Below are 24,149 nucleotides of genomic sequence, written 5' to 3'. Positions count from 1 at the left end.
GTTTTTTTTTCCTCTGTTTTTGTTTTTTTTTTCTTTGTTACAGTTGATACTAGTTGTGTATGCCAAAGTGGATACGAGATAGTGGAGGAAGGCTTGTTAAACTTGAAACACCTCATAACAAGGAGTTGGAATTGAGCTTGAACATCATGGAAACTACACCTGAGGATCAGCATAGTCACCATGGTCATCAGGACAATCCCAATGAATTCAGATCAATGAGGAACTGCATGCATCCACCTCGTATGAGTGCACCATCATGTATAGTGCCCCCTACAGAGCAGCTAGTGATCAGACCCCATACTGTGCCACTTCTACCAACTTTCCATGGAATGGAAAGTGAGAATCCCTATGCCCATATCAAGGAATTTGAAGATGTTTGTAATACATTCCGAGATGGAGGAGCTTCTATCGACCTGATGAGGCTTAAACTATTTCCTTTTACTTTAAAGGATAAGGCCAAGATTTGGCTTAATTCTTTAAGGCCAAGGAGTATCCGTACTTGGACTGATTTGCAAGCTGAATTCCTCAAGAAGTTCTTTCCTACTCACAAAACAAATGGCTTGAAAAGGCAAATTTCAAACTTCTCAGCTAAAGAGAATGAGAAATTCTATGAGTGTTGGGAAAGATACATGGAAGCCATTAATGCTTGTCCTCACCATGGCTTTGATACATGGCTGTTGGTGAGTTATTTCTATGATGGGATGTCTTCCTCAATGAAGCAACTCCTCGAAACAATGTGTGGAGGGGATTTCATGAGTAAGAATCCTGAGGAAGCTATGGATTTCTTGAGTTATGTAGCCGAAGTCTCAAGGGGATGGGATGAACCGCACAGAGGAGAAGTGGGAAAGATGAAGTCTCAACCAAATGCTCTTCATGCTAAGGCTGGGATGTACACCTTGAATGAATATGTTGATATGAAAGCAAAATTTGCAGTTGTGACAAGAAGAGTGGAGGAGCTAGAACTGAAAAAGATGCATGAAGTGCAAGCTGTTGCTGAAACACCAGTGCAAGTAAAGCCATGTTCGATTTGTCAATCTTATGAACACTTGGTGGAGGAGTGCCCTACAATTCCAGTAGCTAGAGAAATGTTTGGAGAACAAGCAAATGTCATTGGACAATTCAAGCCCAATAACAATGCTTCGTATGGCAATACTTACAACTCAAGTTGGAGGAATCATCCAAATTTTTCATGGAAGCCAAGAGCACCTCAGTACCAACAGCCGGCTCAACCATCTCAACCATCCCAACAAGCTTCAAGTCTTGAACAAGCAATAGTGAATCTCAGCAAGGTTGTGGGAGATTTTGTTGGAGACCAAAAATCCATCAACTCAACTCAATCAAAGAATTGACAGTGTAGAGAATACTTTGAATAAAATGATGGATGGGATGCAAAATGACTTATCTCAGAAGATAGATAATCTTCAATACTCAATCTCAAGGCTCACTAATTTGAACACAGTGCAAGAGAAGGGTAGATTTCCTTCTCAACCTCACCAAAACCCCAAGGGTATCCACGAAGTGGAAACTCATGAGGGAGAAGCTTCACAGGTGAGAGATGTTAAAGCCTTGATCACTCTAAGGAGTGGTAAAAAGGTTGAGTCACCAACACCCAAGCTATATGTTGAAGCGAAGGAAGAAGAAGAGACAAAGAAGAGGGAGGAAATGAGAGGAAAGAAGAAAGATATCAGTGAAGGGAAGGAGGACCGTGATTCAACAGTGAATGCAAATCCGGATAAAGAACTTATTAAGGAAGAATTGATGAAGAAAGGCACATCTCCACCTTTTCCTCAAGCTTTGCATGGGAAAAAGGGGATAAAAAATGCATCAGAAATCCTTGAAGTATTGAGGCAAGTGAAGGTCAACATTCCATTGCTGGACATGATTAAGTAAGTTCCAACAAATGCAAAGTTCCTAAAGGACATGTGTACTATCAAAAGAGGGTTGAATGTGAATAAGAAAGCCTTCTTGACTGAGCAAGTGAGTGACATCATACAATGCAAATCTCCTTTGAAGTACAAAGATCCGGGATGTCCTACCATTTCAGTTATGATTGGATGAAAGGTAGTGGAAAAAGCTTTGTTAGATTTGGGAGCAAGTGTGAATTTGTTACCATACTCTGTTTATAAGCAATTGGGACTTGGTGAATTAAAGCCAACATCAATCACTCTATCTTTAGCTGATAGGTCAGTGAAAATTCCAAGGGGGATAATTGAGGATGTTTTAGTTCAAGTTGATAATTTCTACTATCCAGTAGATTTTGTTGTTCTTGATACCGATCCTTTAGTTAAGGAAGCTAATTATGTTCCTATCATCCTTGGAAGGTCATGTTGTTATATCTTCATCTCTTACCGGTCATCAGGAGTTTTTTCTACTTGAAGTTCTTAAAAGGTGTAAGAAAGCAATAGGATGGCAAATATCTGACTTGAAAGGAATCAGTCCTTTGGTTTGTACACATCACATATATATGGAGGAAGAAGCTAAACCAATTCGTCAACCTCAAAGAAGATTGAATCCTCATTTACAAGAAGTGGTGCGAACTGAGGTACTGAAGCTACTCCAAGCGGGTATTATTTATCTCATATCTGACAGCCCTTGGGTGAGTCCTACTCAAGTGGTACCAAAGAAGTCAGGGATTACTGTGGTTCAAAATGAAAAAGGAGAAGAAATTGCAACACGCCTCACTTCAGGTTGGAGGGTGTGTATTGACTATAGGAAATTGAATGCTGTGACAAGGAAATATCATTTTCCACTCCCGTTTATTGATTAGGTGCTGGAGAGAGTCTCTGGCCATTCTTTCTATTGTTTCTTGGATGGGTACTCAGGGTATTTCCAAATTGAAATTGATGTTGAAGATCAGGAGAAGACCACTTTCACATGTCCGTTTGGAACATACGCCTACAGAAGAATGCCTTGTGGTTTATGCAATGCACCTGCAACATTCCAAAGATGTATGCTTAGTATCTTCAGTGATATGGTGGAGCAAATTATGGAGGTCTTCATGGATGATATCACCATATATGGAGGTACATTTGAAGAATGCTTAGTAAATTTGGAAGCAGTTCTTAAAAGATGCATTGAAAAAAACTTGGTGCTCAATTGGGAAAAATGTCATTTTATGGTACGTCAAGGAATTGTCCTTGGCCATATCATATCCGAGAAAGGCATTGAAGTTGATAAAGCAAAGGTGGAACTTATTGCCAAATTGCCATCCCCAACCACTATAAAAGGAGTTAGGCAATTTCTTGGCCATGCAGGGTTCTACAGGAGATTTATACAAGACTTCTCTAAGCTTTCAAGGCCTCTTTGTGAACTTTTAGCTAAGGATGCTAAGTTTGTCTGGGATGAGAGATGTCAAAAGAGTTTTGATCAATTGAATCAATTTTTGACAACTGCTCCAATAGTAAGGGCTCCTAACTGGCAATTACCCTTTGAAGTAATGTGTGATGCCAGTGACTTTGCTATAGGAGCTGTACTTGGCCAAAGAGAACATGGGAAGCCCTATGTGATCTACTATGCAAGAAAAACATTGAACGAGGCTCAAAGAAACTACACAACTACAGAGAAAGAATTGTTAGTTGTGGTGTTTGCTTTAGACAAGTTTCGTGCTTATTTGGTAGGGTCTTTCATCATTGTTTTCACTGACCATTCGGCCTTGAAGTATTTATTGACGAAGCAAGATGCAAAAGCAAGGTTGATTAGATGGATTCTTTTGTTACAAGAATTTGATCTCCAAATCAGAGACAAGAAAGGGGTGGAGAATGTGGTAGCTGACCACCTTTCAAGGTTGGCTATAGCACATAATTCCCATGTATTACCTATTAATGATGACTTTCCCGAGGAATCACTTATGTTGCTAGAGAAAGCTCCTTGGTATGCTCATATTGCTAACTATTTGGTTACTGGTGAAGTTCCAGGTGAGTGGAAAACGCAAGACAGGAAGCATTTCTTTGCAAAGATTCATGCTTATTATTGGGAAGAGCCCTTCCTTTTCAAGTATTGTGCAGATAAGATCATAAGGAAGTGTGTCCCTGAAGAAGAGCAACAAGGAATCCTCATCCATTGCCATGAGAATGCCTGTGGAGGCCACTTTGCCTCTCAGAAAACATCCATGAAGGTCTTGCAATCAGGGTTTACATGGCCATCGCTTTTCAAAGATTCCCACATCATGTATAGGAGTTGTGATAAATGCCAAAGACTCGGGAAGCTGACAAAAAGAGGCCACTTTGCCTCTCAGAAAACATCCATGAAGGTCTTACAATCAGGGTTTACATGGCCATCGCTTTTCAAAGATTCCCACATCATGTATAGGAGTTGTGATAAATGCCAAAGACTCGGGAAGCCCATGAAGCCCATCCTTATAGTTGATCTTTTTTATGTTTGGGGTATTGACTTCATGGGCCCTTTCCTAATGTCTTTTGGTAACTCTTATATATTGGTGGGGGTGGACTATGTTTCCAAATGGGTGGAGCCAATCCCCTGTAAACATAATGATCACAGGGTGGTTCTCAAATTTCTTAAGGAGAACATCTTCTCAAGATTTGGGGTGCCCAAGGCCATAATCAGTGATGGAGGTACTCATTTTTGCAACAAACCTTTTGAAACCCTATTAGCCAAGTATGGAGTGAAGCATAAGGTAGCTACACCTTATCATCCTCAAACTTCGGGGCAAGTGGAGCTAGCAAACAGGGAAATAAAAAACATACTGATGAAAGTGGTGATTACAAGCAGAAAAGATTGGTCTATTAAGCTACATGATTCATTATGGGCATATAGAACAACTTATAAGACTATTCTTGGCATGTCCCTGATAACCCGACTCTTGGTAGCTTAGCATGTAAGGGTATCAACAAAATTTATACCTAAGGTCCTTACACTAAAGTAGCAAAGCTACTATAGCATAGTGGCTCTAGGATCGAACACTGAGAAGGGTTTTTACTTTAACTGGTGAAGTTCGGAGGATGGAGTGAACTTTTCTTAATAAAAATTAGGTTAAGATGAAAACATAAAAAGATGAAGGTGTTGTAAACTAAACTAACATGAAAATAGGTTAAAAGATGGAAAAAGAAGTTTCTCAAAGCTTTGGATAGCCATGCTTAACTCACTGTGTAAAAATGGAGATTTTGGGACTCTTCACCTCGAGTTGGGGAAGCAACTAAGGTGATGCTTACTTCCCGAACCGGTATGAGTTTAACAACTGAGTTTTAGTCCTTGAAAACTTACAAAAAGGGTAGTTGAACCTCATAAATGCTCTTTTATTGGTATAGGTCATCTCCTCGACTTGCAATACAATGGCTCGTAGGAGATAACTAATGAACGTCAGTGGATCTAACAATAAGAATCCACTGAGACCAAAAGGTTATCAGGTATTGGCCATTCAAAGCAAGTCAGAGGGATTAAAAGCTTTACTTTGAATGAAAACATTTATGACGCTCAGCTACTTACATTTATGGCTTGGAAATCTCCATCCTGACACGGGAGCTTCACATGGCATCCATTACTTCAAGAAACTAAAAGGTTTTAGCCTCTCATCCTTGGGGATTTCATCCACCAAGGATGTTTGGCTACTAAGAAAATGAGAAAGAAAAGAGAAAAGAAGCATATGAACAAAAGTGGTCTTATAACTTATAAAGTTACAGGTTACAAGATGATCGTGTCTGAGGCTCTTCACCTCTATTTAAAGACAATAAAAAGCTAAATTACAAGAGCTATTACAAAAGCAACCTTTTCATTGGTTGATTACAAGGGTAAAATAGGTATTTACAAAGCTAAAAGTCAAACAAAATATCTTGGAGAACCGGCAGTGGAATATCATCAACAGCGTCTCAAAACAGGGGATTTCAAAGGCATTTCGCAAGGGGGGAAGATGAAGGTCCAAATTTCGCAAGGTGAAAAGCCACCTTGCGAAATTTCGCAAGGTGGTTTCTTCATGGTGCGAAATGGCCAAATTTCGCACCATGAGGAAAATCCCCTTGTGAAATTTTGGCAAGGTGAAATTCACCTTGCGAAATTGGTCATTTGGCAAGGTGAATTGCCTCCCCTTGCAAAATGGTGTTCCCATTGCTTGTGCTCGTGTTTCCACTTGAAATTCAAGCCTGTAAACATCCAAAATCCTTGCTTAACTCGCCCAAGTAGCTCCTCCATCAATTGGCATGCTTGAATTGGTTCATAAGCTGATGAAAAACATGTAAACTTGCCACTAAAAATGGTTAGAACTAATTACTAAGGAGCTTAATGAATTAATTGGGTTAAATGAATATGATTACTACTCAAAGGTGCTTAAAACCCTTATAATTAGGTCTACAAAATAGCACTTTTCGGTAGTAATCACACCCCCCAACCGACTCATTGCTAGTCCCTTAGCAATGGAGGAGATAAAAACTAAGCAAACATAATAATATACATAAAAGAGGTCATGCAAATCACTCCAAAAAATAATTGAGTGGCATGACTGATATCAAAACACATCTCACATGGTGAACTAAAGATATGAAGATTCAAAATGCAATAGGAGTTGTCAAAGCTAAAACTTAAACAAAAAGTACAAAGAGTGGAGATTATGCAATTAAGTATCAAAAGAATCTCTACTCTCAAGGTTCCGAATCAAACTCTTCCATAATGAGCTAAGTGTTAATGAGATTAGCTTCCGGATATAGTATGTACAACTATCCTCTCCCCCCAACCTAAGCTTTTCTCGAACTTTGGCAAAATTAACCAACTCTTAATAGGTTAGGAACGCACCTTTTTATTCACAATTCTTTTTACTCGCTAAACTTAACCAATTCACCTATGTAGCAAGCAGAGGATCGATGACTCCCAACCAATCAAGGTTTAGGGCATCGGGTTTTAAAGGCTTTCGCCACCCCTTCGGATCATGCTTAGGTTTCAAGGAAAGAATAGAAGCTTATTTTTTTTTTTTTTAAAGACTCATTGGTCTTTTTGAGGTATCCCAACACTATTAAAAAGAGGTTAAGTAATGAACCTAGTCAAAATTTTCCTAAGCTTAGAGGGTGAGAAAGTTTTACATCATATATCTGGGATCTAATGTGCATGGTGTGTGTAAAGCTTGAAATGGAAGAAATAAGTTTGAAATCAAAGAGGGCTTCAATAGATTATCAACTTTGAAAGCATAAAACAAACTCTAAGACTTAAGTAATTAAGTTAAAACTCGACTTATCCTATTTTATTTTGAGAAATTATCTTTAACAACCATAGAGAATGAAACAAAAAATTTTGAAAAAGGGCAAAAACTACTAAATCAACAAAATAACTAACTAAACTAGGAAATACTTACTTCCTCAACTCTCCCCCCAACCGAGATGAACATTGTCCCCAATGTTTCTATCGAAAAAGACGAGGAAGGAATGATATACCTTATGGTGATGTGGTATTCAAGGCGTGTGAGTGCATCCACATGATTCAAAAACCATAAGAAACGTGAGAGAGGAAATAAGATACAAAAAATGATGCTTATATAAACTGAGAGAGTTGAGTACAAGATATAAGCATGAGGTACATACAATCTCAGAATATAAAACATGTATCATATACAAAAAACATATACAAAATGGAGATAGAAATATCCAATCATGGATGTGGCTCCTGAGGTGGAGGAGGTGATATGCCCAGGTGATGGTGGATCTGAGAGAGCATGGCGGAGTGCTGGTCTAGGATAGCTGTATACTGAGCCTGAATAGTTGTATGCTGAGCCTGAATAGTTGTATGCTGAGCCTGATGTGTCTGTATGGTATCCATCTGTCGTCTGATGGCCTGCATCTCACGGACTAAGGTGGCCTGAGAGGCGCTCAATGAGTGAAAGGACGACATGAGAGCTCTAAACTCTGTAGCGGAGACAGTGATGGATGGCCTGGCTGAAGACTCAGTATAGGCTGGAGCAAGAGTGATTGGTGGTGTGGGAGTATCAGTAGTGCAAGTCACTAGAGCAAGTACTGAAGAAGAAGGCTCTGTGGTATGTGGGTTCTGCTATGGTTATGTCTGTACTGTAGGTGCTGAGGCTGCTGGAGAATCAGGAGGCGCTGGAGAAGCTGGAGGCGCGGGAGCTAATGGTCTAGGGATACCCTGGTCCATGGGTGAGCGGTCTAAGAAATGGGTCCAACTCTCACTGGTAAAGAGCTCTCGACAATGATGACGACACTCTAGGTGGGGCTGAGAAGGATATCCCATATCCTCTAAGACCTGAGAGATCAGCCTCGAAAATAAGAGTGGAATAATACCAGCTCTGCGTAGGCGCTTCCTATGCACCTTCTCCTCAAAATAGGTAAGAGCAGCCATGACTAGATGGTGGGGTCCAAAGTAGAATCCCTCAGAGATGCGGTAAAGCGCATCTAGGATAGCACCTCTCCTCTTGACAACATGCTGGAGGGGAAAAAGATTGGTGCGGAGCACCAAATCGATAAGTAACATCCGTGGAGGAAGCTCCCTCCTCAAATGGTCCTACTAGTGACTCTACCTCCTGATAAGGTAGACACCATGTCGGGCTCTGAATACTGAGACCAATGCCGGAAGGAACCAAGGTTCCCGAGAGGTTGCATTTTGATATTTGCTTTGAAAAAAATTTCGCAAGGTGAAAAATGACTTGCGAAAATTTTCGCACTGGTTACTCCTTGCGAAAGTGCAATCCTGAGAGGTTGTAAATTGCATCTTGCCAAAATGTGCATTTCGCAAGGTGAAATTCACCTTGCCAAATTTTCGCAACTCACTTTTTGAGTTGCAAAATGGGCTTTTAAGCTTGGACTTAGATATATTTCTCCCCTATTTCACCTTTCTCTCCACATTTGTGAGCTTGTGAGCTTTCGTACCTGCTATTGGACATCAAAGCTCCATTAAAAACATAAAAAATCAAAATCAAAACTAAGAAACCTAAACAAAATATGTGCAAAAGTATTAAAAATGCAAAGTAAACAAGAATGTAATACTAAAATTAAAACAAAAAGAGATGAGCACTTAGCTTTTCATGCTAAGCTCATCAACTTACCACACTTTCTCAAGGATGTGATGGGTCATGGAGGATGAGTACCTCCTTGTCACAGGAAAATGGCTCGATGTAGGGCTTGAGTCTTTGCCCATTTACCTTGAAGGTCTTTGCACTTTTTGAGTTGAGTAACTCAATTACTCCATGTGAGTGTACTTGGTGGATGACAAAAGGCCCTACCCACCTTGATTTGAGCTTTCTCGGAAATAGGTGAAGCTTAGAGTCATATAACAAGACTCTTTGTCCCTTGAAAAATTCTTTCTTGGTCACCAACTGATCATGCCATCTCTTTAGCTTTTCCTTAGCTATTTTTGAGTTGAGATAGGCATCATTTCTCAATTCCTCAAGCTCATTCAAATCTAAACTCCTCTTTAGCCCAGCCTTAGTTAAATCCATGTTGAGCTTTTTAATGGCCCACCATGCCTTGAACTCAATCTCAACGGGAAGATGGCAAGCTTTGCCATAAACAAGACGGTACGGTGACATCCCAAGGATAGTCTTATAAGCCATCCTATACGCCCATAGGGAATCAAGGAACTTAACTGACCAATCTTTCCTATTGGTGTTCACCACCTTCATCAAGATGTTCTTAATTTCCCAGTTGGCTAGCTCTACTTGGCCACTCGGCTGAGGATGATAAGGTGTAGCTACCTTATGCTTAATTCCGTACTTGGCCAAAAGAGCTTCAAAGGGCTTATTGCAAAAGTGAGTGCCTCCATCACTGATGATTACTTTAGGCACTCCAAACCTCGAGAAGATGTTTTCTTTTAGGAACTTGAGAACCACTTTGTGATCATTGGTTCTACAGGGTATAGCTTCAACCCACTTTGAAACATAATCAACTCCTACCGAGATGTAGGAGTGGCCAAAAGACATAGGGAAAGGTCCCATGAAGTCTATGCCCCAAACATAAAAAAGATCCACTATCAAGATGGGGTTCAAAGGCATCATGTTTCTCCTTGAAAGCTTGCCTAGTCTTTGGCACTTATCACATCCTTTACTTATCTCATGGGCATCCTTAAAAAGTGAGGGCCACCAGAAGCCCGATTGAAGAACTCTCATTGCCGTCTTTTGAGAGGCAAAGTGGCCTCCACATGCATTCCCATGGCAATGAGATAGGATCCCATGCTTCTCTTGTTCAGGCACACACTTCCTTATAATTTGGTCCGCACAATACTTGAAGAGAAAAGACTCCTCCCAATAATATGCATGGACCTTGGCAAAGAAATTCTTCTTGTCCTGAGAGCTCCATTCACTTGGTATTTCTCCCGTGACCAAGTAATTGGCAATGTGTGCAAACCATGACACTTCCTCCACAAGCATCAAGGATTCCTCAGGGAAATCATCATTTATGGGAAGTCCATGGGTGTTATGAGCGATGTTGAGCCTTGACAAGTGGTCAGCTACCACATTCTCAACACCTTTCTTATATCTGATCTAGAGGTTGAACTCTTGAGGCAAAAGTATCCACCTAATCAACCTAGCCTTGGCACCTTGCTTGGTTAGCAAATACTTCAAAGTTGAATGATCCGTGAATACCACAATGGAAGACCCTATCAAATAAGCTCTGAACTTATCCAAAGCATACACCACAGCAAGTAATTCCTTCTCAGTGGTGGTGTAATTCCTTTGAGTATCATTCAAAGACTTGCTTGCAGAGTAGATCACATAAGGTTTACCATCTTCTCTTTGTCCCAAAACAGCCCCAATGGCATAATCACTTGAGTTACACATCACTTCAAATGGCAACTCCCAATTTGGTGCTCTCATAATGGGCGCTGATGTCAAGAATTGCTTACGAAGCTCAAAACTCCTTTGACATTTATCATCCCACTCAAACTTGGCATCCTTCACCAATAATTCACAAAGAGGTTTGGCAATCTTGGAAAAATCCTTTATAAACCTCCTATAGAACCCGGCATGCCCAAGGAATTGCCTTATTCCTTTTACATTGGTGGGAGGTGGCAACTTCACAATTAGTTCCACCTTAGGTCTATCTACCTCTATACCCTTCTTTGAGATTACGTGCCCAAGAACAATACCTTGATTTACCATAAAATGACACTTCTCCCAATTGAGTACGAGGTCTTTCTCTATGCATCTTTTCAAAACATCTTCAAGATGTGACAAACAATCCTCAAAAGAAGTCCCATACACAGTTATGTCATCCATGAAGACTTCCATGATTCGTTCAACCACATCACTGAAGATGCTAAGCATGCATCTTTGGAAGGTAGCAGGAGCGTTGCATAATCTAAAAGGCATCCGCCTATAAGCATAGGTGCCGAATGGACAAGTGAAGGTAGTCTTCTCCTGGTCCTCCACATCAATCTCTGTTTGAAAATACCCAGAATACCATCCAAGAAGCAATAAAAAGGATGCCCAGATACTCTCTCAAGGACTTGATCCATGAAAGGTAAAGGGAAGTGATCCTTTCTCGTTACTGTGTTCAGCTTCCTATAGTCAATGCACACCCTCCAACCAGTTGTGAGGCGTGTGGACACTTCATCTCCATTTTCCCCCTTGACTACGGTTATCCCGGACTTCTTTGGAACAACTTGGGTTGGACTCACCCAAGTGCTATCTGAAATGGGGTAAATGATGCCCGCTTGAAGAAGCTTCAACACTTCAGCCCTTACTACCTCTTGCATATGAGGATTCAATCTCCTCTGTGGCTGACGAGTTGGCTTAGCTCCCTCCTCCATATAAATATGGTGCGTGCAAATCAATGGGCTTATCCCCTTCAAATCAGAAATTTGTCATCTGATGGCCTTCTTGTGCTTTCTAAGAATTCTTAGAAGATTGTCCTCTTGTGAAATGATTAAAGAAGAAGAAATTACCACCGGGGCTTTATTGCCTTCCTCCAAGTAAGCATACTTCAACTCGGCAGGAAGGGTCTTCAATTCAAGCTTAAGGATTGCATCCTTAGCTTCTTTCATCTCTTTCTCATCCTTGAACAAAGGGAGGATCACTGGCTTTTGTCTCCAGTTTGACATAACGGCTTTCATCTGGATTCTCTTCAAACTGATCAAGCATACTCTGATTACAATGCTCCTCCACCAAGGTATCTATCATACACACTTCTTCTAGGCCCTCATCTTCTTCAAGATGGATGTGCTTTTGACATAGATGGAAAATGTTGAGTTCCAATGTCATATTCCCAAAAGTGAGTTGCATGACCCCATCCCTACAATTGATGATTGCATTGGATGTTGTAAGGAATGGTCTTCCAAGGATGATTGGAACATAGTTGATCCCTTTGACAATGGGATCCGTATCAAGCACCACAAAATCTACTGGATAGTAGAATTTGTCAACTTGAACCAATACATCCTCTATTACCCCCCTGGGGATTTTCACTGATCGGTCAGCTAAGGATAGGGTGATCGATGTTGGCTTGAGTTCTCCCAACCCCAGCTCCTTGTATACAGAGTATGGAAGCAAGTTAACACTTGCCCCCAAATCAAGCAATGTTTTCTCCACTTGTGTTCCTCCAATATTGACTGAGATTGTAGGACACCCCGGATCTTTGTATTTGATTGGAGACTTGCATTGGATTATAGCACTCACTTGCTCGGTTAGGAAGGCTTGCTTTGTAACATTGAGTCCTCTTTTCACAGTGCACAAGTCCTTTAAAAACTTTGCATATGTGGGTACTTGCTTGATCATATCAAGTAAAGGAATATTCACCTTCACTTGTCTTAGCACATCAAGAATCTCAAAAGCATTCTTGATCGGTTTCTTCCCACGCAAGGCTTGAGGAAATGGAGGAGGCATGTGCTTCTTCATCATGCCTTCCTTTAAAAGAATTTGAGGTTCCTCATCCATGCTAGGAATGATGCTTTCTTTCATCTGAACTTCCTTTCCCTTTTGTTCTTTCTTCTTTTCTTCTTTTCTATCAGCCTTGTCTTCTTTGGCTTTCCTCTGATCATGCTCCGGCTGATGCACTTCCTTACCACTTCTCAAAGTGATAATAGCTTGCACGTCCCTCACCTTTGAAGAATCCTCATCTTTGGATTCCACTTCATGTATCCCCTTAGGATTTTGGTGAGGCTGAGAGGGAAACTTCCCTTTCTCATTGACAGTGTTCAAATTTGTGAGCCTTGAGATGGAATATTGGATGTTGTCATTTTTCTGAGACAACTCATTATGCATCCCATCTATCTTCTTGTTCAATGTACTCTCTACGTTGTCAATCTTCTGATTTAGTTGAGAGTTGATGGATTTTTGCTCACTCACAAAGTCACCCATAACCTTGCTAAGGCTTATGAGTGCTTGCTCAACTGAGGATTGACCTTGACTCTGTTGGCTTGATTGGGCTGGTGACTTATATGGGTTTGGCCTTGGCTTCCATGCAAAGTTTGGGTGGTTCCTCCAGCTAGAGTTGTACGTGTTGCCATAGGGAGCATTTGAATTTGGCTTCCATTGGCCAATCGAGTTAGCTTGTTCCTCGAACATTTCTCTTGCTGTTGGAATGGTGGGACATTCTTCCACCATATGTTCAAATGACTAACAGATGGAGCAAGGATTGGCTTGTTGTTGAGGTTCTGAAATAGCTTGGACTTCGTGAACTTTTCTCAATTCCATTTCCTCTATTTTTCTAGCCATGGCAACTACCTTGGCTTTCATCTCCATGTCTTCACTCAGATTGTACATCCCCCCTCTTGACATTTGCTGAATTGGCCTCTTCCTCATTTCTCTGTTATTAGGCTCATCCCATCCACGGGAAACCTCTGAGACATAACTTAGGAAATCCATAGCCTCTTCAGGGTTCTTGCTCATGAAATCACCCCCACACATTGTCTCCAATATCTGCTTCATTGAAGATGACATGCCATCATAAAAAATAGCTCACCAACAGCCATGTATCAAAGCCGTGGTGAGGACATGCATTGATGGCCTCCATATACCTCTCCCAGCATTCATAAAATTTTTCATTCTCACGTGCTGAGAAGTGGGAGATTTGTCTCTTCAATCCATTTGTTCTGTGAGTAGGGAAAAACTTCTTCAAAAAATCAGCTTGAAGTTCTATCCATGTTCTTATGCTTCTCGGCCTCAAGGAATTGAGCCATATCTTGGCTTTGTCCTTTAATGTGAATGGAAAGAGCTTCAACCTCATAAGCTCAATAGTTGTTCCCCCTTCTTGAAAAGTATTGCACACATCTTCGAATTCCTTTATGTGCGCATATGGATTTTCACTTTCCATCCCATGGAAAGTAGGAAGCAGAGGCACGATGTGCGGCCTGATAATCAATTGCTCTGTAGGAGGAATGATGCAAGATGGTGCACTCATCCTCGGAGGGTGCATCCTGTCCCTCATGGACCTATACAAGTTCGGATCATTCTCTTGCTCGTGTTGTGAATGTTGATCATCTAGCTGATTCTCCATGACTTCCAAAATAATCTCTAATTCAGTAGCTCGTGGAGTCTCTATCCGCACTAACCTTCCCTCTTGGTCTCTAATCCAATAGGGCATGCACGGATTCAGCTGGAACAAAACAAAGAAAAAGAAAAAAAAAAACAGAGCATGCGGAAGGAAAAACAGAGTATGAAAAATAAACTAAAAATGAAAGTTAAAATCTAAAAGAAACTTATCTAAACTAAGTTAAAAATGTTCTAAAACTAAAATAAAAAGTTAGTAAATGAAAAATGAGATAGAATTCACCTCACTCATGAGAAGTCTCACAAGTTACCTCCGGCTGATCTATTCACAGTGAAGTAGCACCTTCCCCGGCAACGACGCCATTTGATAACCCGACTCTTGGTAGCTTGGCATGTAAGGGTATCAACAAAATTTATACCTAAGGCACTTACACTAAAGTAGCAAAGCTACTATAGCATAGTGGCTCTAGGATCGAACACTGGGAAGGGTTTTTACTTTAACTGGTGAAGTTCAGAGGATGGAGTGAACTTTTCTTAATAAAAATTAGGTTAAGATGAAAATATAAAAAGATGAAGGTGTTGTAAACTAAAAAAAAAACATGAAAATAGGTTAAAAGATGGAAAAAGAAGTTTCTCAAAGCTTTGGATAGCCATGCTTAACTCACTGTGTAAAACTGGAGATTTTGGGACTCTTCACCTCGAGTTGGGGAAGCAACTAAGGTGATGCTTACTTCCCGAACCGGTATGAGTTTAACAACTGAGTTTTAGTCCTTGAAAACTTACAAAAAGGGTAGTTGAACCTCATAAATGCTCTTTTATTGGTATAGGTCATCTCCTCGACTTGCAATACAATGGCTCATAGGAGATAACTAATGAACGTCAGTGGATCTAACAATAAGAATCCACTGAGACCAAAAGGTTATCAAGTATTGGCCATTCAAAGCAAGTCAGAGGGATTAAAAGCTTTACTTTGAATGAAAACATTTATGACGCTCAGCTACTTACATTTATGGCTTGGAAATCTCCATCCTGGCACGGGAGCTTCACATGGCATCCATTACTTCAAGAAACTAAAAGGTTTTAGCTTCTCATCCTTGGGGATTTCATCCACCAAGGATGTTTGGCTACTAAGAAAATGAGAAAGAAAAGAGAAAAGAAGCGTATGAACAAAAGTGGTCTTATAACTTATAAAGTTACAGGTTACAAGATGATCGTGTCTGAGGCTCTTCACCTCTATTTAAAGACAATAAAAAACTAAATTACAAGAGCTATTACAAAAGCAACCTTTTCATTGGTTAATTACAAGGGTAAAATAGGTATTTACAAAGCTAAAAGTCAAGCAAAATATCTTGGAGAATCGCTAGTGGAATATCATCAACAGCGTCTCAAAACAGGGGATTTCAAAGGCATTTCGCAAGGGGGGAAGATGAAAGGTCCAAATTTCGCAAGGTGAAAAGCCACCTTGCGAAATTTGGCATTTCTCAAGGTGGTTTCTTCATGGTGCGAAATGGCCAAATTTCGCACCATGAGGAAAATCCCCTTGCGAAATTTTGGCAAGGTGAATTGCCTCCCCTTGCAAAATGGTGTTCCCATTGCTTGTGCTCGTGTTTCCACTTGAAATTCAAGCTGTAAACGTCCAAAATCCTTGCTTAACTCTCCCAAGTAGCTCCTCCATCAATTGGCATGCTTGAATTGGTTCATAAGCTGATGAAAAACATGTAAACTTGCCACTAAAAATGGTTAGAACTAATTACTAAGGAGCTTAATGAATTAATTGGGTTAAATGAATATGATTACTACTCAAAGATGCTTAAAACCCTTATAATTAGGTCTACAAAATAGCACTTTTTGGTACTAATCAGTCCCCCTATCGTCTTGTCTATGGCAAAGCATGCCACCTCCCTGTGGAAGTTGAATATAAGGCTTGGTGGGCAATCAAGAGGTTGAACATGGACTTGATCAGAGCTGGGGCAAAGAGGTGCTTAGACCTTAATGAGATGGAGGAATTAAGAAATGATGCTTACATCAATTCCAAAGTTGCACAACAGAGGATGAAGAAGTGGCATGATCAACTAATCTCCAACAAAGAATTGTGGAAAGGACAAAGAGTCCTACTCTATGACTCAAGGCTCCATATCTTTCCAGGGAAGCTCAAGTCAAGGTGGATAGGTCCTTTCATTATTCACCAAGTACATCTCAATGGAGTGGTGGAATTACTAAATTCCAATGGCATAGACACCTTTAGAGTTAATGGTCATTGCCTCAAGCCATTCATTGAGCCGTTCAAGCTAGAAAAGGAGGAAATCAACCTCCTTGAGCCACAAAAAGCTTGATCAGAGAAGGGTTAGCTAGACTTGGTTTCATCAAAGTCCATAATTTTGTTAAATATGTTAATTTTTAAGTTTTGTAATTTATTTGATTGTAATTTTGGTCTTAAATTATGTTAATTGTAACTAACTTAATTTTTTTTTTTAATGATTAAAATCAGGAGGAATTGCAAGAAAATGGAAAGAAGCTGCTCCGAGCTCATGCCATTCCCAGCTCATCAGAGCCATCACAGGCCCTTCCTTTTGTTGATCAGCCTATGCCTCATCAGGAGCCTCCTACAGGAGAGGCAGCTAAGCCATCATTTCCACAGCATCACTCCACGTCACTCAGAAGGTACCACTTCCTCCCTATTTTTCAATCGTTTTTATCACATTGAGGACAATGTTCAGCTTGGTTGGGGGGAGAGTTGAGGAAGGAAGTTTTTATTATTAATGCTAAGTTATTTTGGTAATTTAGTTGCTTTTTGCTTAATTTTAAAAAATTTTCTACTCTCCATGGTTATTAAGGAAGAATTTTCAAAATGAAAAGGGAGAAATTGAATTTTTGTCTTTTCACTTGACTTAGAGTTTGTATTATGCTTACTAAAGTTGATGAATTATTGAAACTTCTATTGAATTCAACCTTAGTTCTTCCACTTTAAGCTATTCACACACTGTGCAGAATAGCTTTCGATTATAAGATAAAAAACTATTTCCCTCTTGACTTACGAAAATTTTAGACTTGGTACCTTTGACCTCATTTAATAGTGTTGGGACACCTTATAAAAGGGCAATGAGCCTTTGAAAAAAAGAATAAAGAAAGAAAGAAAAAAATGTTTGCTTGCCTTGAAACCCGAGCAAGGTCTGAGGGGTATATGGTGAAAATCTTTAAAACATGGTGCCCTAAGCCTTCATTGGTTGGGAGTCACCGACCTCAATGCTCGTTACAAGGGTGAATAGGTGGAGTATAACATACTGTAGGTGCTTGGGTATTAAAATTCATTCTTAAAAGTCCGGGGTAAAATCCGAGGAGTTAGTGGTTGAAAGATCCTTAAAGCTTGATGCCCTAAACCTTAATTGGTTGGGAGTCATCGATGGACCCCCGTTACATGGACCGTGATTCAACATCTCCACCTTTTCCTCAAGCTTTGCATGGGAAAAAGGGGATAAAAAATGCATAAGAAATCCTTGAAGTATTGAGGCAAGTGAAGGTCAACATTCCATTGCTGGACATGATTAAGCAAGTTCCAACATATGCAAAGTTCCTAAAGGACTTGTGTACTATCAAAAGAGGGTTGAATGTGAATAAGAAAGCCTTCTTGACTGAGCAAGTGAGTGCCATCATACAATGCAAATCTCCTTTGAAATACAAAGATCCGGGATGTCCTACCATTTCAGTTATGATTGGAGGAAGGTAGTGGAAAAAGCTTTGTTAGATTTGGGAGCAAGTGTGAATTTGTTACCATACTCTGTTTATAAGCAATTGGGACTTGGTGAATTAAAGCCAACATCAATCACTCTATCTTTAGCTGATAGGTCAGTGAAAATTCCAAGGGGGATAATTGAGGATGTTTTAGTTCAAGTTGATAATTTCTACTATCCAGTAGATTTTGTTGTTCTTGATACCGATCCTTTAGTTAAGGAAGCTAATTATGTTCCTATCATCCTTGGAAGGCCATTTCTTGCTACTTCAAATGCAATAATAAATTGTAGGAATGGACTTATGCAACTCACTTTTGGCAACATGACACTTGAGCTTAATATCTTTCATATGTCAAAGAAGTTAATTACTCCAGAAGAAGAAGAAGGTCCAGAAGAGGTATGCATTATTGACACTCTAGTGGAGGAGCATTGTGATCAGAATATGCAAGACGAGTTGAATGAAAGTCTTGAGGATCTTGAAGAAGGGTTGTCTGAACCCGCTGATGTCCTTGCTCCTCTACAAGGTTGGACGAGGAAAGAAGAGATCCTACCTTTATTCAATAAAGAGGAGGGACAAGATGATGTAACAGAAGAATTCCCGAAGCTCAATTTGAAACCTCTGTCCATGGAGTTAAAATATACATACCTGGAAGAAAATAACCAATGTCCTGTTGTTATATTTTCATCTCTTACCGGTCATCAGGAGATTTCTCTACTTGAAGTTCTTAAGAGGTGCAAGAAAGCAATAGGATAGCAAATATCTGACTTGAAAGGAATCAGTCCTTTGGTTTGTACACATCACATATATATGGAGGAAGAAGCTAAACCAATTCGTCAACCTCAAAGAAGATTGAATCCTCATTTACAAGAAGTGGTGTGAACTGAGGTACTGAAGCTACTCCAAGCGGGTATTATTTATCCCATATCTGACAGCCCTTGGGTGAGTCCTACTCAAGTGGTACCAAAGAAGTCAGGGATTACTGTGGTTCAAAATGAAAAAGAAGAAGAAATTGCAACACGCCTCACTTCATGTTGGAGGGTGTGTATTGACTATAGGAAATTGAATGTTGTGACAAGGAATTATCATTTTCCACTCCCGTTTATTGATCAGGTGTTGGAGAGAGTCTCTGGCCATCCTTTCTATTGTTTCTTGGACGGGTACTTAGGGTATTTCCAAATTGAAATTGATGTTGAAGATCAGGAGAAGACCACTTTCACATGTCCGTTTGGAACATACGCCTACAGAAGAATGCCTTTTGGTTTATGCAATGCACCTGCACATTCCAAAGATGTATGCTTAGTATCTTCAGTGATATGGTGGAGCGAATTATGAAGGTCTTCATGGATGATCACCATATATGGAGGTACATTTGAAGAATGCTTAGTAAATTTGGAAGTGGTTCTTAAAAGATGCATTGAAAAAGACTTGGTGCTCAACTGGGAGAAATGGCATTTTATGGTACGTCAAGGAATTGTCCTTGGCCATATCATCTTCGAGAAAGGCATTGAAGTTGATAAAGCAAAGGTGGAACTTATTGCCAAATTGCCATCCCCAACCACTATAAAAGGAGTTAGGCAATTTCTTGGCCATGCAAGGTTCTACAGGAGATTTATACAAGACTTCTCTAAGCTTTCAAGGCCTCTTTGTGAACTTTGAGCTAAGGATGCTAAGTTTGTCTGGGATGAGAGATTTCAAAAGAGTTTTGATCAATTGAAGCAATTTTTGACAACTGCTCCAATAGTAAGGGCTCCTAACTGGCAATTACCCTTTGAAGTAATGTGTGATGCCAGTGACTTTGCTATAGGAGCTGTACTTGGCCAAAGAGAACATGGGAAGCCCTATGTGATCTACTATGCAAGCAAAACATTGGACGAGGCTCAAAGAAACTACACAACTACAAAGAAAGAATTGTTAGCTGTGGTGTTTGCTTTAGACAAGTTTCGTGCTTATTTGGTAGGGTCTTTCATCATTGTTTTCACTGACCATTCGACCTTGAAGTATTTATTGACGAAGCAAGATGCAAAAGCAAGGTTGATTAGATGGATTCTTTTGTTACAAGAATTTGATCTCCAAATCAGAGACAAGAAAGGGGTGGAGAATGTGGTAGCTGACCACCTTTCAAGGTTGGCTATAGCACATAATTCCCATGTATTACCTATTAATGATGACTTTCCCGAGGAATCACTTATGTTGCTAGAGAAAGCTCCTTGGTATGCTCATATTGCTAACTATTTGGTTACTGGTGAAGTTCCAAGTGAGTGGAAAGCGCAAGACAGGAAGCACTTCTTTGCAAAGATTCATGCTTATTATTGGGAAGAGCCCTTCCTTTTCAAGTATTGTGCATATTAGATCATAAGGAAGTGTGTCCCTGAAGAAGAGCAACAAGGGATCCTCAGCCATTGCCACGAGAATGCCTGTGGAGGCCACTTTGCCTATCAGAAAACAGCCATGAAGGTCTTGCAATCAGGGTTTACTTGGCCATCGCTTTTCAAAGATTCCCACATCATGTATAGGAGTTGTGATAAATGCCAAAGACTTAGGAAGCTTACAAAAAGAAACCAAATGCCCATGAACCCCATCCTTATAGTTGAGTTTTTTGATGTTTGGGGTATTGACTTCATGGGCCCTTTCCTAATGTCTTTTGGTAACTCTTATATATTGGTGGGGGTGGACTATGTTTCCAAATGGGTGGAGGCAATCCCATGTAAACATAATGATCACAGGGTGGTTCTCAAATTTCTTAAGGAGAACAGCTTCTCAAGATTTGGGGTGCCTAAGGCCATAATCAGTGATGGAGGTACTCATTTTTGCAACAAACCTTTTGAAACCCTATTAGCCAAGTATGGAGTGAAGCATAAGGTAGCTACACCTTATCATCCTTAAACATCCGGGCAAGTGGAGCTAGCAAATAAGGAAATAAAAAACATACTGCTGAAAGTGGTGATTACAAGCAGAAAAGATTGGTCTATTAGGCTACATGATTCATTATGGGCATATAGAATAGCTTATAAGACTATTCTTGGCATGTCCTCCTATCGTCTCGTCTATGGCAAAGCATGCCACCTCCCTGTGGAAGTTGAATATAAGGCTTGGTGGGCAATCAAGAGGTTGAACATGGACTTGATCAGAGGTGGGGCAAAGAGGTGCTTAGACCTTAATGAGATGGAGGAATTAAGAAATGATGCTTACATCAATTCCAAAGTTGCAAAACAGAGGATGAAGAAGTGGTATGATCAACTAATCTCCAACAAAGAATTGCGGAAAGGACAAAGAGTCCTACTCTATGACTTAAGGCTCCATATCTTTCCAGGGAAGCTCAAGTCAAGGTGGATAGGTCCTTTCATTATTCACCAAGTACATCTCAATGGAGTGGTGGAATTACTAAATTCCAATGGCATAGACACATTTAGAGTCAATGGTCATCGCCTCAAGCCATTTATTGAGCCATTCAAGCCAGAAAAGGAGGAAATAAACCTCCTTGAGCCACAAAAAGCCTGATCAGAGAAGGGTTAGCTGGACTTGGTTTCACCAAAGTTCATAATTTTGTTAAATATGTTAATTTTTAAGTTTTGTAATTTATTTGATTGTAATTTTGGTCTTAAATTATATTAATTATAACTAACTTAATTTTTTTTTTAATGATTAAAATCTGGAGGAATTGCAAGAAAATCGAAAGAAGCTGCTCCGAGCTCATGCCATTCCCAGCTCATCAGAGCCATCACAGGCCCCTCCTTTTGTTGATCAGCCTATGCCTCATCAGGAGCCTCCTACAGGAGAGGCATCTGAGCCATCATTTCCACAGCATCACTCCACATCACTCAGGAGGTACCACTTTCTCCCTATTTTTCAATCGTTTTTATCACATTGAGGACAATGTTCAGCTTGGTTGGGGGGAGAGTTGAGGAAGGAAGTTTTTGTTATTAATGCTAAGTTATTTTGGTAATTTAGTTGCTTTTTGCTTAATTTTAAAATTTTTTCTACTCTCCATGGTTATTAAGGAAAAATTTTCAAAATGAAAAGGGAGAAATTGAATTTTTGTCTTTTCACTTGACTTAGAGTTTGTATTATGCTTACTAAAGTTGATGAATTATTGAAACTTCTATTGAATTCAACCTTAGTTCTTCCACTTTAAGCTATTCACACACTGTGTAGAATAGCTTCCGATTATAAGATGAAAAACTATTTCCCTCTTGACTTAGGAAAATTTTAGACTTGGTACCTTTGACCTCATTTAATAGTGCTGGGACACCTTATAAAAGGGCAATGAGCCTTTGAAAAAAAGAATAAAGAAAGAAAGAAAAAAATGTTGGCTTGCCTTGAAACCTGAGCAAGGTCTGAGGGGTATATGGTGAAAATCTTTAAAACTTGGTGCCCTAAGCCTTCATTGGTTGGGAGTCATCGACCTCAATGCTCGTTACAAGGGTGAATAGATGGAGTTTAACATACTATAGGTGCTTGGGTATTAAAATTCATTCTTAAAAGTCCGGGGTAAAATCCGAGGAGTTAGTGGTTGAAAGATCCTTAAAGCTTGATGCCCTAAACCTTAATTGGTTGGGAGTCATCGATGGACCCTCGTTACATGGACAAGTTAGAAAAGAATACCTTTAGCCTTATACTCCTACAATGAAAATTTTTTTTTTGAGAAAAGAGGTGTGTTCTTAGCCTATTGGAGGTTGATTAGTTTGCTAAGCTTTTAAAAGGAACTAGGTTCGGGGAAGAATTCTGTCCGGCTGACGTTCCACCTTCTCCGGATATCTTACATCCGGAATTCTGTCTGGCCGACGTTCCACTTTCTCCGAATATTTCACATCCGGCGCCTGATGCCGGATGGGAGAGGAGGACGTTTCAACTTCTTCGTGCCCGCATGGTGTATCAGCTGATCTCAATCCTCAGACGGGAGTAATCAACAAAATTTATAAACCTATTTCACCATATACCGGGGTAGCATTTAGCTAGCATAATATAGTGGCTCTAGGATCGTTCACATAGATGAGTTTTCACTTCGCAATTGATATTAGTTCAAAAACTGAATTGGTGCTTTTTCTTTTCTTTGTTAGCTTTAAAAGAAGACATAAGTTTGAATGAAAACGGATGGTATTAAGCTAACCTAACATAAAGTAACTAAAATTAACTAAAAAGAAATTAGAAAGAAAGATGTTTCTTAGGATTTCAGGTTACTAGGATCAAGTGCCAACTGTAAAGTGGGAAATTCCGGATTTTTCTCCTCGCATTGGGGATTTAACATATAGTTATTTCCCGAATCGGTATAGGTTTAACAATGAAGATTTAATCTATAAAAAGTCAATAGAAATGGTAGTCAAGTTCCATTAATGGCTTTAGACACTATGGGTCTTCACCTTGAACCACTTTCCAATGGCTCGTATATGATAACTAATGATCTGATGTGGATCTGGCAATAAGTATCCACAGAGACCTAAAAGCTTACCATGTATTGGCCATTCAAAGTGATTCTAAGGGATTTAAAGCAAAATGATTCGTGCCCAATTGGTGTCTCAGCTGATTTGTGTCCAGCTGCTGCTCCTTGGATGAGGGAGTAATCAACAAAATTTATAACCTATTACACCATATACTAGGGTAGCAAAGAAAAAGCTACTATAGTATAGCGGCTCTAGGATCGTTCACTGGGAAGGGTTTCCAACTTACAAATGATATCAATTCAAAGTGAATTGGTAGTGTTTCATTTCAAGGTTAGCTTAAGAAATAAAACTCAAACCTTGATTGGTAAAGATTTAGATTCAAACTAACTAACAAAACAAGTAATGGGAATAACTTAGGAAGAAAAAAATTCCTTGGAGAGTCAGGTTCACTGGGGAGGTTCCTCATGCAAAAGACATAGCTCAGGTCAGTTGGTTCATTTCCTCGCGTGAGAGAATCAACATATAGTCAATTCTCTAACCGGTGTTGTACAGATACATCCTTTAATTGAATTTCAACTTTAATTCTCTCACTGATACAACTTGCAATGGTTCATGCCTCTCACGAGTACTTACCATTCAAGATGATCTTTAACCTTGGACTTCCCTTCTCA

At 39.8% G+C, this 24,149-nt stretch overlaps 1 pseudogene; it reads right to left on the bottom strand.

Moving 5' to 3' along the window:
* Window positions 1–24,149, bottom strand: part of LOC132253096 (uncharacterized) — a 174,641-nt pseudogene that overhangs the window by 81,717 nt on the left and 68,775 nt on the right.

This window comes from Vitis vinifera, chromosome 18, assembly GCF_030704535.1.
Source record: "Vitis vinifera cultivar Pinot Noir 40024 chromosome 18, ASM3070453v1".
In the NCBI taxonomy this organism is placed as follows: domain Eukaryota; kingdom Viridiplantae; phylum Streptophyta; class Magnoliopsida; order Vitales; family Vitaceae; genus Vitis; species Vitis vinifera.
Note: the sequence above shows the minus strand (reverse complement) of the source record. Positions and strands in the feature narration are given on the sequence as shown.